The sequence below is a fragment of the Rosa rugosa genome, chromosome 2 (assembly GCF_958449725.1).
Source record: "Rosa rugosa chromosome 2, drRosRugo1.1, whole genome shotgun sequence".
NCBI classification, from domain to species: Eukaryota; Viridiplantae; Streptophyta; class Magnoliopsida; order Rosales; family Rosaceae; genus Rosa; species Rosa rugosa.
Window position 1 is genome coordinate 61,570,656 of NC_084821.1, and position 21,443 is coordinate 61,592,098.

Genomic DNA, 21,443 nt, shown 5'->3' on the forward strand with positions numbered 1-21,443 from the left:
TGTACGATTATTTTTCCTTGTACAACTCTGATTCTATGTATTGTAATCCTCTATATAAAGAGGCCCTAGTTATCAATGAAAGTACGACTCAATTCTCTCCCAATTCAGTTTTCTTTAAACAGTTATACATCAATATAGTAACGCTGTCGCTTGTATAATTAAAAAAAAAAATGAAACAAATGGAGGAGATCAAGCGATCCTCGGCCGCCATTGAAGAGAGAGATTTGGTAACAAGTGGAGGAGATCAAGCTTCATTGACGTCGTGGCCGAGGAGGAGGAGGACGACGTTGAATACGGCCCCTATCGTGGTGGTGGCGGTGGGAGTCGTAAGCGGAGCAAAAAGAGGCTCTCCAATGTGGGTTTTCTTGATCTCGAAGCGGTGGTCGATTCAGATAAGGAGGAAGAGGAGGATGAGTGTTGAAGCTTTTAATCTTCTCGGCCTCCGTCTACAAAACCCTGGCACCTCCATCAACCCCAATTTCTCTTCGGGGATCTGTAGGAACCCAAAGCATCAAATTCGATTATGTCCTTCAGTGGCTCAATCACCGTAATGCTCCCCAATGCGAGGTTCCAATCTCTCGCTCTCTATCTCTCTTTTTGGTTTTTAATTCTTCAAATTAGGTCTGAATTTTGTCTCTCTGATTGGCACTGAATTGATCCTGTTCAGGAATTAGGTTAGGGTGTCCTTTTGACAACTGGTCATAAATTTCTACATGTTAGTAATTCCTTGCATTCATTTCTGTTGTCCCTAGATTGTCAGATATTCAAATTTCTATATTTCTGCAACATGCAAGGATCCTATCTAGTTTGTTAAAATGTCATATTTAAATTTTTCATCACATGAGGCATGACGATGCGCCCTGTCTGAGGTGGGTGAGTGAAGAATGCCTTGGTTGGTTAATAGATAGCTTGTTTCTGACATTGACAAAACTCATCTGCAGCCTTAACAATTACTTAGTTTGTTCTCTGAAACTTTGAACTGCGTATTCCGTGAATGTATCTTAATGTTGAGTTTTGATTAGAAATTCCAGATGGATAATCCTATGCAACTGACAAATTGAACATGATGAAGTAGATTATGATTATCATTATTGCTGTTTTCCGACTCCAGTTTCTTTTTATTTATGTTCATAAAAAAAAAACACCAAGTCATCTGAAAATTTTGTGATAACTAATCATTGTTCTGTCTTTCTTGTTCATAAAAAAAGGGTAACATGTTTGGCATTCTTCCTAAAATTTATTTAAAGCCACCAAAGAGCTAGGATATGAGCTATCTATGTTAGATAAAAAGCTAGATACCAGGACTAGGTATATGAGTTATCTATGATTAGGATAGTTGATCAAAGAGTGATAGCAGTTGATCTAATGACTTGCAGCAGAGAGCTGATTCTGTCTATTGTTGGAAAAATTCATTTTGCTTTATTTTAACTTTCTTCTACTAATAAAAAACGATCAAGGAGCCTTAGATTGTTTGACTATATTCTGTTTGACCTTTGAAGATTAGGATCTTGTAGTTTGGATTGCATGATCTGCATATCTAATCTCTTACCTTTAATGTAATGTGACATGCATTATACTTGTTTTCTGGTAATTGATTGGTGCCTTGGTGGTGAATAGAATAGCTTTAGTTTTCTGGAAGAAACTCTTACCTCTTAAGCTTGAGGAGCAGACGATCTGGCAAAAATTTATTGACATTCCATATGATAATTGAATCTAATGTTGATTGACATAGTTGAAGTTGACCTATGATGTATTATATATGGTCTGATATTGTGTTTTTATCTTTTGTACTGACAGTAAGGTCCTCTCTCCCATTCGTTCCAGTTCATTCTCTCTCTCCCGATTCCACTTCGTTTTGGTGCTCCTTTTATTTTGTGAATTGCTACAGGGGTTTGAAGGGTTTAGGTTAATGTTGATGTTGATCATTGCACAATGTTAGTCTTAGTTTTGGTAGTTTAGCAAGATTGATACATGCATATACTGAAAGTATCAGATTTCAGTTAAGGTTGTGAAGATAATGGACACTGCGATTTTAATTAAGGGTGTTGAATATTGGCTTGTTTTGAATTCAATCGATTTAGTGTGGTTTGTGGTTTTGAATTTGCAGGATAATTATGAGGGACATATGGTTGCTTTTGCTGGGCATAAATATGCTACAAGGTCTACTGCTAATTTGTTGCCAATACTACCTACATTGTCACCAGCTTTACTCTTGTAAGTCAGCAAGGACATTGCAATTGGATTCGGAGTTTGAATTTGTTAATGTCATTTTTGGGGTATTCATATAAGAATAGCATGATATTTGTATCAATAATTTAGAATTAGGGCATTTTCTTTTCATACTTACTAGTAAGAGGATGATTTTGATAGTCTGGTATTGATATGTAAATATGTAAATCGTTTCTCTAATTGATTAGCTATTGTTATCAACTTTTTGCAGAAATAGTATCCTCAAAAGATGAATGCAGATTTTGGTTCATTGCCATCCAAAGACAAGTATAAGAATAAGGTGCATGTTTTTTATTGCTGTTATTTCTATCTTTGCTATGCTTTTAGTCTCCTTGTATGAGTATCTTTTGATCTTTTGCATACGTGCATCCTTCGGTGTTCATAAAACTGTTGATTTATTAGTGTTGTGGTCTATATCTTTGATCAGGCATAAATGTTGTTCAAGAAACTTTGCTTTAAGAATCATGCTCTTTCTCATTTCCACTTCACTTTAAAACCTGTATACTTCTCAATCATAAGTTTTATCTATGGTTACAAAAGTTAATTTATCTCTTTGGTATTTACTTGCTATTTGCTATCTGTGGGATATATTATTAAGGATATGTCTCTATTTTGCTTGTGGGGCTCTTCAAAAGCACAAGTCATGGATCAGTAAATGAAGAAGAAGCTGATAGGATTGTATTACTTCCTGGGCAACCCAAGGTCTCCTTCCAATAGTTTTCGGGTTTCGGGTGAAGAATGTTACAAGCAAGGAGGATGTTAGTCATAAATATGGTTCAGAAGTTTTGGTCACTAGCTTCGTGTGTAACTCTTAATTTCAACAAGAAGCTTAGTAGTTTTAGGTATTTTGATGCTCGTAATTTTGCAAAACCTTTGGTTGGTCTTACAATTGTGATTGTTGATTTGTAATTGAACTGAGTTCATATGATATTTTAACATTTTTCAATTTATAATTTTTGCAGTACGATACTAGTTTTGGTGTGAAATTTACACCAGATTTTTTTTTTTTAAATGAAAAATATCTTTTTGCGACGGCAAAGTACCCGTCGCAACTAAATTAGCCTTTGCGACGGCAATAGTTTCCGTAGCAAATACTTTTTGCAACGGAAATTTACCGTCGCAATTGGATCTTGTGACGCCACCTATTGCAACGCTGAAATTTCTGTCGCAAAAGCTTAATTTGCCGTCGTAAATAGTATTTGCTACGGTAAAATCAGTATTTGCCGACGCAAACTGCCGTCGCAATTGAAGTTTTTTTTAGTAGTGCCCTAACCCTGAAATCCTAAATTCGTAGCTTTCAAACCCTACCAACCACCGCCGTGTATATTGAAGCCCTCAATCCCAGGATTCCAGAACCGGCCGGAACACCACCGAACCAGCCACCGGAAGTATTGAACCAGCCCTCCAAGAAGAAAAAAAAGGGGATCTCTGCCCGGTTCACAATCTTCCAGACCGTCTTTCATCATCAAACTTGGCCACCGTCACCAGCCTAACACCGGCATCCAGGAACCGGGACCATCTTCCCAGAAACCGGCGAAAAGGTGACTGAACCGGCAGCCAAAATCTCCTGTAGAAAAACCGGCAGAAGACAAAAAAAAAAAAGAGGAGAAGGCGCAGCTTAAGCCCAGAAGCCTAAGCCACAGCCCAAGCCGCTGTCGTCATCAGCCACGTCAGCTACGCCACATCAGCAGATTGGTGCCACGTCAGCAGCTCCGGCGTCAGCTTACCGCTGGCGACTTTTCTGACCATTTTCCAGCGACTTTTCCGACCAAATTTTCCGGCAACCTATTTCGAGGTAATTTCTACTAAAAGTTCCCATTTTTGAAGTTTTAATTCTTTTTCACGGGGACTTGCAAACTCCTTTCTTCTACCCTCATTTCTTCATCATAAGGGAGACCTAATTAAGCTGAACTCTGAGGGTTCGAGCTTGTAAAGTCCTCTAAACTTAGAGTTTGTTGAGAAGAAACGATCGACCACAAACATCATTGTTTCGATCTAATCCAACCCCTCTTGGAATCGAATTTCTTGGAAGCGACTACGCTCAGAAATTCCTAATTTCTTGGAAGCGACTATGCTAAGAAATTCTATTGTTTTCGTGGTAACCTTTTCGCTCCGAAACTAACCCTAATCTTTTGTTGTTTTTCAGGATGAGTAACCTGAACAAGTTGAGCTTCGCTCTACTAGAGACAACAAGCGCAGGATACCACAAGTGGGTCCGTGATGTGCGCTAGCATCTTAAGGCTGATAGGATCCTAAGTACGATCCAAGACCCAAGTCAGAACGTGCTTACTCCTCAACAAGCTGCCACTTTTGAATCGAATAGAGCTACGAGATAGGCCAATGAAGCTAAAGCCATAATTCTCATGACAAGGCACATGAATGACGCGCTCCAGAAATAGTACCTCAATGAGGAAGACCCAAGAAAACTATGGGTAGAACTCGAGCAGCTTTTTGGCAACGTTCGTGACTCCTTGCTTCCTGATTTAGAAGTGAGATGGCATAGCCTTCGCTTCTGTGATTTCAAGTCTGTACTTGACTATAATTCGGAAGCACTTCGTATCAAGTCTTTGATAGAATTCTATGGGCAGAAAATCACTGATACGATGTTGATCGAGAAGACTCTCTCTACCTTCCCCATCTCTGCATTGATGATAGCCCAGAACTATCGGATTGATGTCAATGCCGGACGCATCACAAGATTTCATAAGCTTATTGGAGCCATGAACGTAGCTGAAAAGCACGACAACATACTTGTGAAGAACTATAACTCTAGACCCGTGGGAGCAAAGCCAATTCCGGAGTCTAATTATAGTTGTGCCCCTAAGGAAATGGATTATTCTGGACATTCTGGTCCATATTCTCACCCCAAAGAGGAAGGAAACCGCCAAGATAGGCGTGTACGGAACCGTAGAGGTCAACGTGTGAAGAGAGAGAGAGGCAGAGCCTCTGACTATGGTGGTGGCGCCACCAAGGATCATAGCCGACCCCAACGCGCTCTAGGTGCGCCTCGATCAAGGGAGCCTGACCATGATGATGCTTGTCTTCGGTGTGGAGTGTCCGGACATTGGGCTAAAGCATGTAATGCACCCCAGAATGTTGCTAACGCATACAAGAAGTATCGTGAAGCAAGGGAAGCAAATTACATGGAGCAAGAAGATTAAGATGACGATCTCGCTCTGAAGGTTGAAGACTTCAAAGGCCAAGATCCAGAGACTGGCGATTTTGATTAAGTCTTTTTATTTTCCAAGAGATCGATGTAATAAGCAATAGCCATATATTTTTGTAGTAGATGCCAATGGTTTAGTCTTTCTTCAAAGTAGGCTCACCCAAAATAAGTGTGATGTCTAGGAAGGTTTTGAGATTAGTGGTATTTAAGCGAGTCTTGCTCCACCGACATCTCTCTACTCACCTAGTCACATTTATTTTGGAGTTACCAAAAGAAGTTAGACAACTACCATTGTTTTGCATTAGCTAGCATTTTTGGATTAGATTTTCTTTGGTCAAAGAGACAATGATGTAACTCCATTGGCTTATGAATAAAATTTCAAGTTCTTTTCATTATGACTCCATTTTGATTCTGAGCATATGACTTTGTGACTACGATGGCTGGGCCATCAGTATTAATTCAAGGACATGGAATAGCCCAAGTTCCCCTTGCCAAATGGCACCTTGATTACTGTCACAGAAACTATCTACGCTCCTAGGGCAAATCGCACCTATGAATAGCCAACGGATTCCATGTGAAAACGCATGTAGAGAACTGAAATGAGTTCCTTTGCAATACCTCTAATGATTGCAAACAAAGGTGCATCGTAGAGAAGTTTATGTGTCTCTCTAGTGGACTCTATGTCACTATTCGAACTATTAAATCCAATAAAAGTTGTGAGAGAAGATCTCTTGAATTTAGATACATATTGACTTTGTCACGACAGGCCGGATAGGTCATCCTAGTCAAGATCTGTAATCCGTCTACTAAAGACTTCACACGGACATCCATTATCTCGAGCGAAATGAAGCATGAATCAAAAGTTGATTCCTGGACTAAGTGTGACCGCCGCAGCTGCCTTTGGCGCCGCCATTGTCTGCCACCAGCCTAGGGCTGGCACAGTCCTTATCCATGACGCCATGGATGGCATCCATCATGGTGATGGCTCCCTAGGTGATGCTGCAATCACCAACTTTGCTTCAAATAGCGTTTCAGACGCTCAGGCCCAACCAAAATCCTCATTGGTTGCTTCTAAAGTCTCTCGCTCGTTTTACAAACCCCGTTCTTTAGGGAAATTAGGACTAAGACCGTCCTATGCAAAGGATATGACAATGCTCAATCTGTTCTTACATAGAATCCATAGGGATTCTGTGGACTAATTCAACCAACTTGTGGACGTTTAAATATCTCATGATGTTGGTTGACAAGCAAACACACTGGTCACGTGTTGTGCCATTGTCCACCTTTAAATGCTGCTTATACTACACTTCTAGCACATATCATATGACAACGGGCTCACTCCCCGAATCATCCTAATCAGTCAATTGGACTTGACAATGCTAGAGAGTTTACATCGAAGACTTTCGATGGTTATTGCAATGGGACTGATGTTGGACATCATATTTCCATATACACACCTCAATGGTCTCGCGGAAACGACTACGATGGTAGTCCGGACATTGATAATGCGCACTTATCTCCTTATATCCACTTGGGGTGATGCAATATCGCATGTAGCTAGTGACTGGGTACCAGTATCGTACTTACGCATATTTGAGTGTGCCATTTATGTGCCAATTGCACCGCCACAACGCACTATGATGGGTTCTTATAGATGAATGGACAACTACGTTGGATTTGAGATTCCAACAATCGTTCACCACTTAATGCCCTTGCTAGGCCATCTCTTTACCCCATGTTTTGCGGATTGTCACTTTGATGAGACAATCTTCCCGTCGTTAGGGGGAGATAAGAACACGAATGTTCAGCAGGAACGACAGGAATTGTCGTGGTCTGTTCCCACTATGTCTCATCTCGATCCCTGTTAAAGTGACAAAATCACAAATCTGCTGCCAATATGCCTGCAAGGAATGACGTCCCTACGAGAGGACGTAGCGCCACCCTACACGGAGGTAGGCATGGCGCCAAAGCCAAAGAAAGTGGCACTCTGGCTAGGATAAGTGGGAGGCCCGTGGGTTCGAATGATACTTTGGCACAACTCAATCCTTGGATCATCGACACTCAAAATCCGTCTCATGAGTATCTTCTGGATTATGGTTATCGTTGGGGGACGCCTCAACGTCAAAACCTATTCCTGAGAATATAGAGTTCTATGAAAATTACACTAGTGTACATGAGACATGGGATAGAAACTCCATCATAATTGATGATGTAATCGCACATTTTGTTGCGCATGAGTTTTTTGAGTCTGATGATATTGAACCACGCTCCGTTGATGAATGAATGCCAACGTGATTTAAATGGAAAGATGCGATCCAGGTTAAGTTCGATTCTCTAACGAAAAGGAAGGTTTTTGAGCCAGTGATGCCAACACCTCCTGACATAAAACTTGTTGACAAATGGGTCTTCGTTTTAGAAATGGTGATGAGAAAAAGAGATAGTAATCTCGCCTTATGACACAAGGCTTCTCACAAAACGCCCTGGAATCGATTACGATGAGACATATTCTCTCGTAATGGATGTCATTGCACTCCACTACCTTGTCAGTTTGGTAGTTTCTAAATAACTGAACATGCAGCTTATAAATGTGGTCACTACATATCTCTATGGGGATGTAGATACGGAACATACATGAAGGTTCATGGTGAACTTTATTTACCCAAGTCAAGTGGCTTTAGACCACAGAGCGCGTTTACAATAAGGTTGAAACGCTCACTAAAGTGACTACTTAATTGGGAAGGGATATGCCACGCGTTTCCATAACAAGTTCTATCGCGGTTCATGTTGGACATGATCTTTATTGGAAGCCCTTAAAGAGTTAAGGGAGACCGCTGAACACTTGAAATCCGAGTTTGAGATGAAAGATTTTAGGAGAACACGATTATGTATCAATTTGGAACTTGAGCATCGTGTTAATAGATGCTTAGGCATTTTGAAAAGGTCAAGCCTTCAAGCACCCCCATGATTGTCCGTTGTCTTGATCTTAAAAATGATCCTCTTCGTCCAAAGGATGATGACGAAGATGTGCTAAAGGCAAAAGTGTCATGCTTAAGTGCAATAGGCGCATTATTGTACTTAGCTCAATGCGCAAGACCGGACATCTCCGCAGTGAACTTGTTAGCTAGATATAGCTTTGCGCCAACGCGACGTCATTGGATTGGTGTAAAAAATATCTTTCGGTACTTGAGATGTACGATTGATATGGGCTTGTTCTATCCCTATAGAGAGATGATGGATTCGAACCCATCACACACCAGGAACGCTGCCAATAGGGCTGAACCGGGTCGGTTCCTGTTAAAAAACTTAGGAACCGACACCGAAAACTACATACTACAAACGGTTCGGGTTTAAAGGAAAAAAAAATTAAAACCGAACTAGAACCGAACCGTTTCTAATCGGTTCGGTTTGTGCTTTTTCTCGGTTTCTAAACAATCTGATACTTGCTAGGAACCATCTCTTTTCTAGGCCCCAATTTCTCAGCTCCAACCCTTCAAAGCTTATCTGAAAGAAATCAAGCAAACCCAAATAGAATCAGAATTAGAAATAAGGAACAAACTTATGAATGATTGTGAATTTAATGTATAAACTGTTTTTATAAAATAACTCAAACTGCCCAGCAAATAAAGAATTGAACTCTCGAATTCTAAGCCTATGAATACAGCAACCACAGAAACCCAATTTTATCCAAATAACCAAGTTTATACTCCAATTTCTATTAAACACTAACTCCACCGATGAACAATTAGTCCAGCCCCTACAATTCATTATTTCAATATCCACTAAAACCTACCTCAATGAGAGACTCGAGCTTCTGTTGAAGACTTTGCATTTCTCCTCAGCTTCCTTGAGCGCAGATTACAGACTCCACATCCACTGGGTGCCAAAAGAAACTCGAGATTGAGAGAGGAGATTGAAGAATTTGATATCATATCAGTGAAAGATCGGTTTTTGGAGACTGGGAAAAGTTGGGAGTTTTAATCTGGGGGTTTCATGTTTGGGTTGGAGATGACTAATAAACAATAGGTGAATCTGTGGGTTTTCTGATTTCATCGAGAGATGAGTTCTGGTCTTTGAGAGAGAGAGAGAGAGAATTAGTTTTTTAGGACTCATTTTTTTGAATAGACAATTTGTAGTGGATAAGGAACAGACAAAAAAAGCAATAGACAATTTGGAGTGGATAAGGAACAAAAAAAAAAAAAAAAAAAAAGGCCTTGAGTGGAGAAGATAGGATATTGACCGGTGGATAATAAGATCTACCTATTATCATTTATCTAGTACGTAGTTCGGTTCTGCACAAGTTTAAAAAATAAAAACCGGAACCGAACCGTTATTGCCATATAAAGAACCGAACCGAAAAACATGTATGTCAATATATTGAACAACCGAACCGAATTGGGTTTTTCGGTGCGGTTTATCTGGTTTTACTGTTCCAGATCCCAGCCCTAGCTGCCAACACTGGCATGCGTACTCTATCCCCATCCCAAAATGATAAGTGTTTTAGAAGGTTTTGCTGATGTTGGGTATCTCTCTGACCCACACAAAGGTCATTCCCAAACTGGTTAAGTGTTCACCATGGGTAAGACCGCGATATCTTGGAGGTCTACAGAACAGACCCTAGTTGCTATATCTTCGAACAATGCAGAGACTATTGCTCTTCACGAAGTGGTTCGTGAATGTATATGGATTGGATCCATAATTACGCATGTTCGAACAATTGTGGTTTGAAGTCTACCACAGATGAGCCTACGAGCATTTAGGATAATGCTGCTTGTTTTGAACAAATGAAGCAAGCCTACATCAAAAGCAACAACACCAAGCATAATCAGCAACAACAGACTCTCCTCAAGATCAAAGTGAACTAGGTTCGATCTAAGGACAGTGTGGCAGACTTGCTCACTAAGTCATTGCCTAAATTCCACTTTCGAGAAACATGTTGGTAGCATCGTTTGCGGAAGTTATCCGAACTTACATGACTGTTGTCATTAGGGGGAGATGCAGACATCAGGAAGAGATGTCTACATGTATGGTCTCGAAATGTGAAGGGTGTGTTGTGCTCTTTTTCCTCTTCGACCGAGGTTATTTTTGTCCCACAGAGTTTTTGTTACTCGACAAGGTTTTTAATGAGGCAACAAGAGGAGCACCATGTTTGGGCGACACAAGGGGGAGTGTTCAAGTAAATCCTGAATATGTGTCTGGCCCAAACTCTAGGTTACTTGATCTAGTTGTAATAGGGTTTTGAATTAGAGATATTCTCGGAGATATTCATAGATATCCGATTAATTGTACGATTATCTTTACTTGTACAACTCTGATTCTATGTCTTGTAATCCTCTATATAAAGAGGCCCATGTTATCAATGAAAGTACGACTCAATTCTCTCCCAATTCAGTTTTCCTTAAACACTAGCGTTGTTTTTTGTAGAAATTTCAATATTAGCCTAATACAATTTTCTTTTTTTTGATGAATAGCCAAATTACCCCCTAACTTTTCCTATAGCTGTCAATTTACCCCTTGACATTTCAATTTTGATTATTTACACCTTAAGTTTTATAATTCTTACCGATTCACACCCTACCATTAACTTTTAGATTTTCCATCCAATTCTCCGTTAATTTGCTGGGCGTTTTCGTCTTTCCAATTTTTACCAAAAAAAAAAGAACTTAATAAACCAATTGTTCAAGAATATCAGTACGTACAAAAACATAATTACATGAGGGTAATTATTTTTTTTTTACTCTTAACACTAACAAAAAAGACATCAACCCTAAAACTTTAAATTATACTCCCTCTCACCCAAATCATAATTGTTGGTTCCTCAACGCGATTAAATAATAAATCATTTAATAGTTCATTACAATTAGAGCTATCTCAGCTAGAATAATCAAGTCTAAAATCCAATTATTCAAGTCATGATTAACTTTCAAGTGGTTAGAGCACTTGGGTTCAAGTCTAAAATCCAAATATTCAAGTCTAAAATTCAAATATTCAAGTGGTGTTAGCTCAGTGGTTAGAGCACCCACTACCTAATGACGAAGTCATGGGTTCGAGTCACCATGGGAGTAGGAGTGAAATTCTTTGATCCTCTTTTAATTAGGGCTGGGCACGGGCCGGGACGGGATTACGTTTTTTCAAAGTTGGTACCGGAGGTACCGAAACCGACCGGGATCGGGTCGGGTCTGGGCCCAATTCGGGATACCCGAATCCCTTCTTCTTCTTTTTTTTCCACACTTAAAAGGACTTTAACAGCTATCCAAAATTTCCAGATTTCAATCATTATAGGATGCAGCTGTCCTCTTAGCACTGCAACTTATAAATCTACACAATCAATTTTGCCTTAAACCAAATTGCAGATTATGAATTCAAAGTGCAGTAATGCAGATTATGAGTTTATGACATGGCTGTAATGCAGTAATGCAAATTGCAGATTATGACAGGAAAGAAATCCAATGTGCAACACAGCAAATAGCCAATTCAATAGACCAACAATAAGTTCAATAAATGAATAAACACAGAAACCAATTCATGAATTCAACAATAAGTCCAGTAGGTCTTAAAGTCCATTACATGATAAAAACTAGTTAACTACAAGTCTTGAACGATTTGAATCAACAATGAGGCCGAGCAGCTACCTTCTTCGCTCTAGCCATCGAACGATTTGAATCAAATAAGTGAATAACTGACCTGGAGATGAAGTATGAATCAGCAGCTATCTGATGATCACGCTAATTTTGAGCTAACAAACAATGATCAATCTAATCTAATCTATGATAACTTGAATGTAAGAAACTACATGTAAGAAAACAGAAAACACCAATATTACGTCACTGGTGACCCAAAGTGAATAGTTTCCAAAAGAAGAGGCTTTGACAAATTAAGCACGAGGGATAGTGAATAATGAATATATCAATATGATCCTAAACATATACTCCCTAATACTATATATGGTTAGTCGCTGTGGATCACAGTGATCAGTAGTGGATATATAAACATCCATCCCAACCAAGGACAATGATATACATGAATGAGGGGACCTGTGGAGCGGTTATTATTAGGGCTGGGCACGTGAGGCAATTCAACACCATTCAGTTGAAACCTCTAATTGTCATAAGCTGATCAGAATCAAATGAATCAAATATATAGTCAAATATATATCAGAATCAAATGAATCAAATACACCTGAACCAAAGCTTTAACATAGTCACAAAACACAGCTGACCAAAATGAAATGAATCGAATTGAGAAAGTGAAGTATGACGAACCATGAAACCGCTCATCAGCTTGTATAGGAGTAGACAATCTTTCATAAGAACCTGTGGCTTTTAATGAAGAACCACAGGAACAAGGTAATTGTCGAACAAGTGACCTGTCAGTAAATGCGTCACCTGCACCAAAGTTTTAACATTATCAAAAAACACAGTTAACCACAAAGCAATGCATGAAACTGAGAAAATGAGAGCATGACTGACCTTGAAACTTCTTATCATGCTCCTCCTTGAAACCTCTCTGACCTTCCTCTTTAAGCAGCACCCAAACGATTAATGAATTGGGATCTGGGATTAGTGAATTGGGTTAGTGAATTGGGGATCGACTGATAGAGGGGGATCGGGGATTTAGATGAGGAACAGAAGAAGATCTGGAGAGTGGAGAAGACTCGAAGAGAGCTTAGAACTAGGGTTAGTGAATTGGGGATCGACTGATCGAGGGGGATTGGGATTTAGATGAAGAACATAAGCAGATCTAGAGAGTGGAGGGAGAAGAGAGCTTAGAACTGGGGATCCCTTCGTTAGTTCGTTGCGGCTTAGGGAGTTAGGGCCTTGGCCGTTTAGTTTAGGTCAAAATGTTTTGATCAGGTGTGGTCATTGCTCTGTGTTCTCACATAAACTACCCAATCAAAATCAACCAAGTAATATAAATAATTAAATATTTAATTTAATTAATTTAAACGGGACGGGACGGGATCAACCGGGATCGACTGGGCTAGTACCGGTATCGGGCCCGTTTCTACGGGACGGGCCCAAATAGTAAATTTCAGATTTTGATCCCGGCCCGTACCGGTGGATTTCGGGACGGGACCGGGATTTCGGTTTTGGATGCCCAGCCCTACTTTTAATAGGAAAAATAGAAAGAAAAAAAAAGTCATGATTAACTTTCAAACAAAACAATACTAGAATTTTTACATAAATTAATTTGCTCCCTTCACTTAAATTAAAGAGCTACATCTGCGATGAACGCTTCATTTCTTCTCTTTGTCCTTTGATTTCTCTTTGAAAAGAAAAGAAAGAAAAACAAGGGGCCTCATTCTCTTCCTTAACGTATGCTTAAGTAATTTTTTTTTTTGTGACAATTGGAAAGACGAAAACGCCGAGCTAGTTAACGGAGAAATTGGATGAAAAATCCAAAAGTTAACGGTAGGGTGCGAATCGGCAAGAATTAGAAAAGTTAGGGTGTAAAAAATCAAAATTGAAATGTTAAAAGGTAAATTGATAGTTATAAAAAAAATTAGGGGAACTTATAAAGAATATACTTAGTTGATAGAACGCGCTCGTACACGCGCCTGAGAGAAAAAACTGGTTTCTCCCTTCCTGTCCGGTGGCGAGCCTTCCGCCGTCGTCGGATGGGCCTTTGTCGGCCCCTTGCGGGTCTGGAGCGAGCCGGATTCCTCAATCGACGTCTGTTTCAGATCGAGGAGATTGCGGTAAGGGTTATTGTGGTGAGGAAGGGGGAGATCGTGGTGGGTGTCGAGCTTTGGTGTGCCCCTCGGTGGTCTGGTTGGTAGAATGGCGTGGTGAAGCGAGTCCGGGGCCTGCTGGGTGGCGCTGTGGTCATGGTGGCGCGGCTCGGGTCTGATCGGATCTGTCCGATCTGGGTCAAATCTTTTAGATCTGATATGGGAATGGTTTTCTTTGGCGGAGCCTGTGTGTTTCCATGGCGAGGAAAGGATGGCGGAATGATGATGGGGGGTGACAGGGTCATGGCGGTGCGGTTTGGGCCTGATCAGATTAATCAGATCTAGTTTGGTTCTCTTCTAACTGATCTGGGGTTGGGGCTGTTTGACAGGGCCGGCGCGGTTCCATGGCGCAGTAAGGAGAGGGGAATGATGATGGCGGCGGTCCAGCGACTCTGTCGGCGCGGTGCAGTTGGTGGTCTGTCGGTGGTGGCTGTGGTGGGGTTGGGCCAGGCTTGGATGGCATCATGGATCTCCCTTGTTTCCTTGGTAGAGGCTTGGGCTTGGGCCGTTCGTTTGGGTCCGGGCTGGGTTGGTTTTGTTCTTTATGTTTTTAATTTTATTTATATTAATTGGTTAGTGATGTCTCGCCTTCGGCGTGGAATAAGTCCCTACATCTATTTTGTAGGACTAGTCGGGCTAAATGCTTGTGCGTGCACTCTAAGTGCCTTGTCTGACCTAGCGAGGCGACGATCAATTAAATGGTCTCAACCTCCTAGTGGCAGAATTAAACTAAGTGTCGTCGGAATTATTTTCCGGCGGCAACATAGTGGGAAAGCTGAGATTTTAGTAATTATGCTTCGTTGTAATCGAGTTATCTTTCCAGTATGTCACCGCTATGTCAAAGCAAATGGAGTAGCCAGTAGTGCACTCTTTGCTAATTGGTGCTTGTTTGAATACATGTATTTTGTAGACTCCTGATATTATTTCGGGACGTTTCCTAGATGCTTATTGTAATCAGGGGTTTAGGCTCAACGTCCCCCCCTTTGTATTCAGTTTCATTAATCAAGGCTTGAGGGTAGCCGTACAAGCCCTTTATTCTCAAAAAAAAAAATTAAGGGATAATTTGACTATTTTGCCAACAATTTATCTAGTTCTCCCAAACTCCCAAAGTAGCATAGTTTGACTTTGTTATGATGATAGTCACACGACTTCTTGACTTTATTATACAACGTTGTGGCTTGTGCTCGATCATTTAGCTTTGCTAATCAAATATAGACCTCTAATTTACAAACCTCGCTCCATATAAAACTTTTGTTATATAATAATATGGAGTGTTATGGCGACATCATCCCCATTATGCGATTTTATGTATGAATGATTTGACTGATGACTTGCTTGTAATATTTTCATGATTGCATATTTGCATCATATAATTTCTAGTTATTTTTGGTTATATATTAGTCCAAAACTCCTAATGCTGTAGCTAGAAACAATAAAATCATAGGATTTTCTAACTTTTTCTTGGTTGAGAGACTTGAAATAATGGAGAAAATTAATATGAAAATATTTGTAAAACCAGAAGCTGTCATTACTCCGCTTCATGAATCTCATGTTCAAGCAGCAATTATATGCTCGAAGCAACAAGGCATACAAGTAAGATTCCCAAGCGGGGGGGGGGGGGGGGGGCATGACTGCGAGGGCCTATCTTATGTACCTGATGATCCTTTCATCATTATGCCAACCTTCGTTCGATCCATATTGACATAGAAAGTGAGAGTGCTTGGGTCGAGTCAGGAGCTACTCTTGGAGAAGTGTATTACAAAATTGCAGAAAAATGACAATTCTTCAAGCATATTCACCCCCATTGTCGATTAACATACTTTTACTTAAAAAAATTATAATCCAACGATCTATATCTTAAATTATCCTTTAAAGATCATCTCTGTAAAAAATCAATCGAATCGGAAATCGTTTAATTATCTAATTGAATCAAACAAATGGATGGTTCCAACAACACTTACTACTATTATGATGAACCGTCCATGTATTTCGTAGAAATAAATAAAAGGTGGTCAATTTGATTGATTTTTTACAGAACTAATCTTTGTATTATGTTATACAACATGAATGATCGATTCGATTAGAAAATTATAAAGTTATTATGCGTTAATCGCAAGAGATGGTGAATATGCTCATTCACCCTAGGGGTGAACCTAAGAATTGTTCTTCAGGAAATATGGTCTAGCAGCTGACAATGTTGGCGATGCTAGGATAGTTGATGTTAATGGAAAAGTTCTGGACAGGAAATCCATGGGAGAAGATTTGTTTTGGAGGCTCAAGCTTTGGAGTCATTCTTGCATGGAAACTTACACTGGTTCTAGTTCCCCCATCTGTAACCGTTTTCCAAATTGAAAAAACCATAGAAGAAGGTGCTACCAGACTTCTTTCTAATTAATTGGCAAGTCATAGCAGATAAGCTTCATGAAGACCTGTTCCTCCATTTATTGATAGGTGTTGCAGATAAAGCTGGCACCACTGGCGGCAAAACTATCTCATTTTCTTTTGATGCATTGTTCCTTGGACCAGTTGAGAAACTTCTTCCTTTGATGCAAGACAATTTCCCAGACTTAAGTTTAAACTGCAGTGATTGCACTGAAATGAGCTGGATCAAATCTGTTATGCACTATGCTGGCTTCTAAGAAGTGAACCTCTGGAAGTTTTGCTTAACCGGGCTCAATCGTCTAGGTATTTCTTCAAAGCAAAATCAAACTGTGACCTGTTTGAATTTTAGATATAATATTTCAAAATACAATATTATTTATTGAGTTTGATCATAGCCAATTATTTGGTGCTTTGTTTTCCAATAAAACCTTCATTGCATAAGTTGGTATATCCTTTATTGCTCACTACATCCGTTACAATTGTGAGGCATGTTAATTGTTTTATTATTCATTATTGACCAGTAAAGTTTTCCATATCAGTTACAAAAGCCAACATTATGAATATTGATGATCATTACCATACCTTAATTACTAGTCTTCTTTACTGAGCCATATATGTACCCTCGTTTCCTTCCCATTGTATGTGTATGATCACCATACATGTAATACCCCGAAAAATCCAAATTAAATTCCATGGATTTTTAGAAATGATTTCACGATAGTAGGAGCGAGTACGAAGCTTGGAAAAGTTGTGGAATTAGTTCGAACGATTTTATTTTCGAAATCGAACGTTATTTAGGGGCTCGTGGAAATTGACTTTTTATACATACGGAATTTGGGAAAACTTCCTTCATGAAAGTTGTAGAGATCGTCAATACGATCTCGTGCATATGTGGAACACAATATTCAGAGTTCGTATGAATAAGTTATGAATATTTGAAATTTGGGAATTTTCTATAAATAGGAAAAATTTCTGATTTTTTCATTAAGGACGAAAAAATCTAATTTTTGCTAAACAGTCCCCGAAACCCTCCGTTCTCTCTCCTCTCCCACGCGGCCGAACCGCTCGACCCGACCCGGCCGAACGGCCCTCCTCCAGCGTCCTCCAGCCCCGGACCCGGACACCACCGTGATCGCCGCTCCACTCCCAGACGCCCTCCGGTGTCGTCTTGGCCCGCCGCTTCCCCGAAAGCTGGATCGAAGACACCCAGACGAGCGAAACCGACCCGGCCGGAAAACGTCGACGCCGGCGTTTCACGGGCCGATCCTTCCCATTTTCGTGATCTCCTCTTCCCCCTGATCATCCCCATGTAAGTCTTTCATCACGATTTTGAGTGTAGAACACTAGATCAAGGTTTGACTTTTTAGACGTCCCTGATTTAATATGAAATCTGATCGGACGCACAGGAATAATCCGACTTCCAAGCTTGATCTAGGACGATCTAGGCCAAACCAGACTTAGCTCCAGGTATGGAAGTCGATCACCCTTTCATTTTGAACAAGTTTGTAGTTGGTCGCTTTGCCATCGGAGGTGGTTGACCCGGAGTTGACCGACGCGTTGACCGCCCACTGACCACCGCTTGTGGCGGCGCGTCAGACCATATTTCGAGTTTTCATTATCTAGGCGATGATCTATGCATCCATACGAGCGTTTTGATATATAACATGGTCATGTTAGAAAAAGTTGATAAATAGTGGATTTACGTTTTTAAGTTACTATTTACGGTTTTTACGTTTTATCTTCGGTTTACGATCTGCGAAGATCAGACCATCGGTTTTGCTTCAAATTTTGATATGTTGATCGTATGACTGTCCCGATGACTTTGTGAGGTCACGGGCGAAGATCTGACCGTTGGATCTTCGTATAATTGTGAAATAGTGATTCGGAAGGCGATTCGTGAGAATCTGACCGTCGGATTTTCATATAAAATTATGGAGATATTAGTAATGGCGATTCAGGAAGATCAGACCGTTGGATCTTCATGATAATTTAGGAGGATGATCCTAAAGGCGATCTGTGAGGATCTGACCGTTGGATCATCATTTAATTTGAATCCGACCGTTGGATCGTCGTTTAAATACGTTTATGAGTTGTTGGCTAAGTTAAGATCATTATTGGATTAGGTGATCGATGGATTGATTTGGCGGACGATTCGTGGAATTGTAGTTTGAGCTGTTAAGAAGACGCAGCTGGATTAGAGGTGAGTAAACCTCACGTGGTTCATATTACGAACCGAATAAATTTAATTACTTTATTTTTGTCGCATTTGTGTGAAAATATTTGTGGAATAAATATTTGTTTTAAATCATATGGACTTGATCAACTACGGTCCATAGGTAAGTGAAATGATTTTATTATACAAATGAATTTCACGGTTTTTATGCTTGAACTATAGTTGGTATTAGTGGTCATCCCTGAGCGGATGATTACGTATATATATATTTACGTGGAATATATATATTGGTTGACGTGTGATTGGTGTGATGAAATAATTGAGAATGAATTGGATATTATTCAAGCTATTAATCTCGCATTTAATTGTTGAATAATGAAATGTTGATCATGTGGTGTGAAAGCTATTTTATATGCCCAATTGTGAATATGTGGAAATTATTTTAAGAAATAAAGATTTGTCTTGAAATAATATGTCTCTTTATGTGGGTGTACATATACATATATACGATCTATAAATCATAAAGATTGTATTTTGTGATTTTGATTATGTCTGAGAAGTACAATTGTGAAACCGGGTGTTATCTACTACCCCGTGCTTAAGTGAATTACTGGTAAATGTGTTTTGGTGTTATGTGGAAGTTAGCCTTGGGCCCTAGTCCCTACAGATAGTGCACTATTATACTCGTAGGAAAGAGGTGTCTACCTTGGGTATACATACTTTGGAGGTGTCCTCGGTATGCTGCGGCTTACCCATGCTTTGGTATTATGGACCCTAGCATGTGGTTTCCCGTGCTTTGGTATTATGGACCCTAGCACGTGGATTTATGAATTGTTACCAGTCAACCTGGCTTTCCCGTGTTTTGGTATTATGGACCCTAACACGTGGATTTATGATTTGTTACCAGTTAATCCGAAAATTCACTAAAATGAAAAGTGTACTTATATTATTTTGATCAAATATCTATCTGTGATATATTGTTAATATGTGAAGATGTTAGTGAAAAGAGAATCAAGCATGCTTTGCTTTAATGTTATTTCACATATTAATGTTGCAATAGTTGTTGGTTGTGATCAGTCAAATGTTGAGTTTTAAAAGAGAGTATCGAGAATATACTTGCTTTTATGTTTATGTGATTTTTGGAGTTACCGTGTGACTGTGTTGATTGTTTACTTGAGTTATAATAAATATAATTGAATAAATCAACAGTTCTTTCTTGTTTACTCATACGGGCTGTCAAAAGCTTACCGGGTTTTGTGTTGTTGCAATTCCCGGTACACTATTCAAATTGTGTAGCGGGTAATCTCACAGGTCAGGAGAATCAGAGCAGTGATCGTGCGGTTTAGAGTATTAGTATTAGATTTACAGCATTTGTTTTGTGAGGAGAATTATACTCATTTGAGTTTTACTATTTGATTTGGTGAGAGTGTGCTGTAATAAGTAGCTTGAGGATTTGGTTTATGTAATATCAAGAGGTGTAACTAGTGGTTGTTTCTGAGAGAAAAATTCAGAACGTTATTTGTATTGTTATTAGTCATGTTCCGGATTTGAATCCTTATTTCAAAAATTCGGGGTGTGACAATACAATCTCCTCAAGAGTTCTTTTCTCATATTCTAGTCAATCTTATGCTCTCAAAATTCCTTCTTTCCTATGCCAAAGAAAATTATCAAACTGTTCTAGGATCCAAGTATTGCGAGTGTTCGCTTACAAGGATTAACGGTTGTTGTACCCTGAAGAGTAGGGCGCCACTAACCTGCTACACCGAGACATTAATTGTCTCCAAGGGGCGAAATCTAGTCTTAAGGACAGTATTTACGTGCCTCGACCTTAAACTCTTTTCGAATGATGTGTCCTTTAGAAGCTACAAAATCAAGAGATAAGTCTTATAGTTCTTGTAATTTCAATCTATATGACAATAAAATAATGATAATTATGGCTCCTCCCAGTGGCGAGTTCCTTGCTTTGTCAAATGGTCGCAGCCTCCCAGTGGCAGGATGAAACTTAGTGTCACCGAAATTGTTTTTCGGTGGCAACATAGTGGGAAAGCTGATAGTAATAGTAAATTATGGCTCCGCGTGAGCAAAATCTTTCCGGTATGTCACCACCTTTGTAAAGCGAATAGAGTAGCCAATGTTGCACTCTTCGCTAATTGGTGCTTGTTAGAATACATATTTTCTGTAGAGACTCTCGTTATTATCTCGAGCTGTTCTCTTTATGCTTATTGTGATTTGGGGTTTAGGTATCATGTCCCCCCCCATGTATTCTGAGTTTTTATTAATGGTCAAGGCTTGAGGGCAGCCGTACTGGCCCTATTTCAAATAATAATAATAATAATGATAATTAATTGTTATTAATATATTGTATTTGTGTGATTTTGTAGGAGATGAAATACGGTGACGAAAGTAGCATCCATCGACCAAATTTTCCAACATGAACAAACCCATTTCGGAAGCTGGCTTGGAAGGTTCACTATGCCAAAAAAAATGCTTCAGACCATACCCCTCAGACGACAGAAGAGGTTTTTTCTGTTGTCTGATTTTTTTGAACGTCTTCAGACGACAGTTTTAACTATTTCTGTTGTCTAAATAGTATCAAAATCAATACTAGATCAATTTTTTCAAGTTTGTTGTAAATGAAGAAATTATTTCTTTTTGTGTGGACAAAAACCTCTTTTTGGCTGAACTAAAACTTATCTATCTTTAGACACCCCCCCCCCCCCCCCCCCGGTGCTTTCCCACACTTGGTGAAAAAAAAAAACAGAAAA

General features: G+C 39.6%; 2 long non-coding RNA genes across 4 annotated transcripts; one reads left to right on the forward strand and one right to left on the reverse strand.

The window, feature by feature from the left end:
• The first annotated feature begins 136 nt into the window (after positions 1 to 136).
• LOC133729074 (uncharacterized) lies at positions 137 to 3,193 on the forward strand. 3 transcript variants are annotated; one of them, XR_009856214.1, is made up of 4 exons: positions 137 to 567; positions 2,108 to 2,214; positions 2,441 to 2,509; positions 2,828 to 3,193. It is a non-coding gene; the product is annotated as an uncharacterized LOC133729074 (long non-coding RNA). The 3 variants fall into 3 exon arrangements; XR_009856213.1 differs by having other exon boundaries at positions 2,865 to 3,193; XR_009856212.1 differs by having other exon boundaries at positions 138 to 567; positions 2,441 to 3,193.
• A 9,155-nt stretch (positions 3,194 to 12,348) lies between these two features.
• LOC133731754 (uncharacterized) lies at positions 12,349 to 12,994 on the reverse strand. The gene is made up of 3 exons (XR_009856788.1): positions 12,862 to 12,994; positions 12,655 to 12,777; positions 12,349 to 12,488 (listed from the first exon to the last, which is right to left on the reverse strand). It is a non-coding gene; the product is annotated as an uncharacterized LOC133731754 (long non-coding RNA).
• Positions 12,995 to 21,443: the final 8,449 nt, after the last annotated feature.